Source organism: Nelumbo nucifera, chromosome 2, assembly GCF_055504915.1.
Source record: "Nelumbo nucifera cultivar China Antique chromosome 2, China Antique-T2T, whole genome shotgun sequence".
NCBI classification, from domain to species: Eukaryota; Viridiplantae; Streptophyta; class Magnoliopsida; order Proteales; family Nelumbonaceae; genus Nelumbo; species Nelumbo nucifera.
In genome coordinates, this window is record NC_142650.1 from 108,576,276 (window position 1) to 108,582,275 (window position 6,000).

Below are 6,000 nucleotides of genomic sequence, written 5' to 3' on the forward strand. Positions count from 1 at the left end.
AGTTTAGGAGGAATAGGTTTATCTAAAACATAATCAACATTTTCTTCACCAAGTATCCTTCTAATCCTATGTTTTCAGAGAGCAAAATTGGTGTCATTCAGTTTCTCAGTTTTACTGAGTTCTTGGGATAAGGCAGTAACATACATGATTCAAAAAAATAGCAACAGTATTCTAGATATAAATAAAGCAAATGGAATATCAGTGTTGATTGTATTTTACGAGACTGTCATTCAATTTCAAAGGCCAAAAATAAATAAATAAAATAAATGCAAATGGAATACTTAGTTGTTCATGCAAAATATATTAATTTCTCTAGCTCCCACCGCTCCTTTTTAACTCAGTAGTAGCATTGGTATTCGACAATATGCTTCAATCCGATTTGAAATATCCTCAAACTTCAGATTTGGGAATTCAATTGATAGACAATGATGGATGAGGGGAGCTCTTACTCGTAACCCTTCTACTGATGAGAGAGAGAGGCCATCACTGCTCTTTGAAGGTCGCGAGTTCGATCTAGATCTTGTAGATGGATCCAAAAAAAAAGGAAAAAGAGGATGAAGCTTTAGTAGTTCTTCGAGCAGCAGGTTCGCTTGAGAGAATTTGGAATAAGAGTCTGCCGCCAAAAAAAATGTCACTGGAGCGAATAGGTGCTTTGGAGGTTGTAGTAGCGCAGGATCGAAGCCGAGGGTTTTGTTGTCTCGGACTTGCCGTAGCCGCTGGAGATGGGCAGTCAAACAGGGGATTCACAGTCACCTAGTGATATTTTCAAATAGGGTTTTTGAAGACGAAACCCTCGTTGTCGTTCTGTCCTTGCCGTGAAGATTGCGCAGACGGGAGGAAACAAGCTGATGGGAGAGTGCACAGATGGGAGCAACGAGCAGAGGGGCTGAGAAGTAGAGAGGAAACCCTCGAAGTGGGTTTTGTTTTCTCTCTCCTCTTCTTCGGATCTTAAAAGACGAGATACGATTTGGTGAGGCGCGCCTATGCTTTGAACACTATACCAGTTCAACCTCGCTCTAATACCAGTGTTGATCCAAGTGCGTGTAGAATCGAACGACTGAAGTCTTTGGCGGTTTTACCTACATGCAAAGAGAATGAGAGCAGCTTCACAGTATCGGACCCGAGACACGAACCTATCAAACAATATGTGACAGAGAGTAGCTTAATCTGATTAGAGCTAAGGCTGAGAGGATAATTTTCCTTTCTCAGTAAAGGGATTTTCTCATTGTGTTGAAGCACTTGGGAGAGATCCCTTAAATAGTTGCTCCTCCAACGTTAAGTTCCTTGACATTAGGAACAACAGTTAACAGAATAACCAATTGAGATAAGCATTAGAATTTATGCTCCACCAGATTTGAGACAAGTGTCTCAACTGGACCAAGGATCTAACCACTTGGTCACCCAGTCTACACTAGGTCAAATGGATATCCATTGACCCAATAAGAGCTGGAATATGGATCCAAATTATCCAACAACATTGGTATCTCCATGCATAAAAATGTTTTCAAATAAACAATCAAATAAATTTGTTTTCATAGAAAATAAATAAATAGCAATTATTTAAAATGAATGATTGTGTGTGAGAGTGTTGCATGGAAATGACCATCAACTACCAACCATCAACATGTGGCTTGTCACATGGCCATTGGATATTCCAACATGTTGAGGACTAAACGAGGGCCTATGGCCACTCCACCATCAGTTCACTCAACTTGTATGAATCAGAGTTTGAATAAGCTAACTTGTCTTCTAGTGTAAATTGGATCCTCTCTCTTTCAAGTTGCCTCATCAAATACTGATCAGTCATGGATGCGAAGAAAGCTGCCCACTGCAATTTAATTTCTTCTTAATGCATCCGCTAGCTAATGACACATGTTCAGCATCTTTCAATATTTTACAATTAAAGGGTAAATTACAATGACTCCCCTGTACTATGGGGTCAATGGCAAATACCCTTTTCATTTGCAACGAAGACCACACTGAACTTTCAATTTTCAACAAATACCCCCTCCCCTCCATTAGAGTTCTGTCAATGTTGAAAAAGATTTTCATTCAGCTGTTTAAAATTTTTAAATCCCCAAGCTACCCTTTTCTTATTTATTTGAATGATTTATGCTTCAATTAGGTTTCTAAATATAACATTGAAGCCCTCTTGGTTGCTCCAATAGATCCTTATAGGTTTCTAGCTAGATTGAATAATCACATGAAATGGTAGAGGTTTCCTTTTGATAGAAAAAAACTTATGGCTTTGTTTGGTTTTTCTTGATGTATTGGAGAAAGGAATAGATAATTTTTATATCTTAAGGTGAAGCGAGGCATTTGTGTGAGTGAAATGAATCAAGATTAAAAAAACATTTTTCTAGGCCAATGAAATTATTCTTGTTATTTTAGCTGGTTCTCTTTGAAGAAAATGGAGGTTACTTTTGGTTAAATAGGGTTTAAGAGAAAAGGGAAAGAAAAAGAAAATAAGTAAAGTTTAGGTAGCAATTTTGATAATTTAATGCATTCTGTCATTTAACTAAACAGTCAAGGGAATATTTGTCACAAATGAAATTTCAGGGGGCTATTTATCACTATCGCCATAGTATAAGGGGGTTTTTGTAATTTACCCTTAAAAAACATAACTTAAATTTAAAATATTATTAGCCTCTACTCAGTAACTTATAATGCTATATTGTTTTTCTAGAAGCAAGATAGCATTCAACGTTTACAAACATTTTCTGTTGTAGAATTTTACCTTGTTCCCATTTGTTATAGAAACAATTTAGAAAGAAAAAAAATCTTATTTATTTGACCTTCTACAAAGTAAATTTATTTTCACATTTCACAATTCTTATTTTTAATGTTCATAGTTCAAACAAGATGATCCCACATTAAATGGTGGTTCAAATCAGCCTAATTAAGCAACCAACTGATGAACCAGAAATCAGTCCTGATCAAGGTCAGAATGCACATCAACTGTTAGATTGGACTGAGTTTGACAGAAGACTTTGTTTCTTGGTCGTGGTTAGGTTTCACTCTAATAAATTTGAAATGGGCCATTCTTTGATGCAAGATCATCGTTTTGGTAGGTATGAGGAAATATTGATAGAAAGGGGGTTTTCTATCCTAGAAGTTGGGTGTAATTGATCCAAAGAGAGCAAAGGCTTCAGTGGTCTTATTCATGAGGTCTCTTCTTGGAGGAAACACAGAAACCTCAATTGGTCTAAAATGAGATGAGAGCATGAGAAATTCAATCATCTCATGGTTTCAATAGATACAAAGGAAGTTTCTGGAATCAAGAATCAAGAAAATTGAAATGAATCACATGGTTAAAACAACCCACGATTCTTGATAACTAACTAACTGATCTCGTGGTTTCAATAGATACAATAGGATGTTTCTGGAAAGAAGAATCAAGAAAATTGAAATGAATCACATGGTTAAAAGTTAAAACAACTCACGGTTCTTGATAACTAACAGAGGACGCTAATTCCATATTGTAATGTGCCCCCTCAAGTTGGAGCTAATATGGGGTTTGAAATGCTCAACTTGGATATCAATGCAATAAACTGATCTTTCCAAGAACTTTGATGAAAATGTCTTCTGGCTGAAGTGTAATCGGTAAATGAGTAGCAGTAATAATTCTAGATTGAAGATGATGTCTAATGAATTGGCAATCGATCTTGACGTGCTTAATGCATTCATGGAAAACCGGGCTGGCAGATATATGTAAAGAAGCTTTGTTGTCACTATAGAGTTCTATGGGTTGAGGGTGATGGAGGCCCAAGTCACTAAAGAACAGATGAAGCCATAGTAGTTCACTGGTAGCTGCTGCCATAGAATGATATTTTGCTTTTCTGAGGATCGGATACAGTGAACTCCTTCCTTGACTTCCATGAAAGTGGCGAGTGGCCAAGAGTGGTGAAATAGCTAGTAGTAGAGCATTGCATAAATAGACAAACAACCCAATCAGAAAAACAATAGGCCCTTAGGATTAAATCACTATTTGTGGAAAGAATAATCCCTTGAATTCCATGAAAGTGGAGAGTGACCAAGAGTGGTGAAATAGCCAGTAGTAGAGCATTGTGTAAATAGACAACCAACCCAATCAGAATGACATTAGGCCCTTAGGACTAAATCACTAAGTTGAGCTAAAATTAAATTTCGAAGAAAAATGCAAAAGACATGTTGGCCGACTTACCTACGTGGCTCAGGTTGACCTGAAGAAGTATATACTTAGCTAAGAAATTATCTACTTGAAAATGCCAATGCACAAAGCATTGCACTTCAAGTCGTAGATCCTCATTGAACTCTACACTAAACTTCCAGCAATCCCTTCGCCATATGGTATCCATGTTCCATCTGGTCCAATGAGAAAGGAAGAAGTACCTATTCTTCCAATCTTTGATCTTCGAGGGAAAGCCATCTATCAGGTTGTAGCCATGGCAAAAGGGAAGATAAAAACACTAACTGGGCTTAGTGGGGGTTTCTTTAGGTCCAAGCACTAATTGGGCTTAGTGGACTGCAGGTTTATCCCGGTTTTGCTTTGTGTATCGAGTTCATTGCATAGGTGACATTGTGTCGCAAGTTCATTGCAGCATGGGGGTCAGTTGCAAGCTACTCGCATATGCTTTTATGGTGTTAATCCTGATGTCTGAGTGTTCTTTAAGGGTCAGTTGAGTGTGCTCACTTAACCTTCCTAACTGCTGCCCAATTAGGCTTCCTTGTATGGCGTGGGACCCAATCATTGATCTACACATCAGCCACATGGGTTCGGCCCAACCTTTGTTACAAGGCCTGACCGAATACACTGTTATGGACAGTGCACCCCCTGAAACCTATCAAATGGGCTCTATGGGCCCAACACTTACCCTAAGTGGTCCCTGGGCCAAGCCACCTTGTAACACGTAGGGACTATGGGCAGATGCAAGATTAGCCCATCAGGTATTATCCTCAATGGTCTTACACTTAACCTCTCAGCCCATAATGATCATACATTGCCCGACAAGAGAGGACTTCTCCCTCGGCTGCAAGGAACAGTGTTGCACTCTCTACTTATATGGATCCCGGGAATTAAAACCTTTTGCAAACCTTTTAGAAACCATAATATATATACTTTTATATCTCATATAAAATATACTTTGCAAAACAAATCTCAACGATTGAAATCGGCTGCCGACAGTCTTGGTTTCCATCAGTGAGAGTGCATCCCCGATCATTACCTTTGTCCGACAAAGGGGTTGATCCTGTCACTATGATCACCCACTCAGATTAATTCTCAGACTGTCCCAACATACCCAGGTTTTGACCCCCACTAAGGATCTCACTGATTGGTACATCAAAGATAGCCCAATCCGACACCCAGTGCAGTATTATAATCGAGTCTAGGGGTCGAGTGTAACATTCCAGTTTTTCCCATTAATCTCTAAGGTCTAGGGTAATACTGGAAATCTGGTCCAGTTCAAAGATTCAATTTATCCTACACTGTATGTGCCTAGGGTCTCACCCTGGCAGCTGAGACAGGCCACCCCAACCGACTTGGTGGCACCACAGTGTCAGCCTTATCAGGATAGGTCTCCCCAGACCGACCCACCGGCTGTGAACATTCTAAACTAACACGAGTCTCATTAAGTGTCCAGTTTAAGGGTATTACATAGAAACATACCAAGGGAATATGAATCAAATATGCACTTTTATTCATTTTCAATAAACTCATAAAGTGCATCATTCTGATTGAAGCTAAGGGCATACAAAACTGTCTAACAGCCGATGGATGAAGAAGTTCGTTAACGAGTTGGGACATATTGGTTCTTGGATGAAACACCTCTCCTATAAATAGGTGAGACCCCCATTCATTAGGACACAACTTAATGTTGCATTACACTACCATGCACAACACCCACCAGACACCTTGGCATATGGAGCTAAGGGTGTTAATGGACTAATTTGGGATGGAACCCAATCCAGTCCAAAATCAATTTGGAAGGAATGGATAGACCAATGACACATATTGGATTG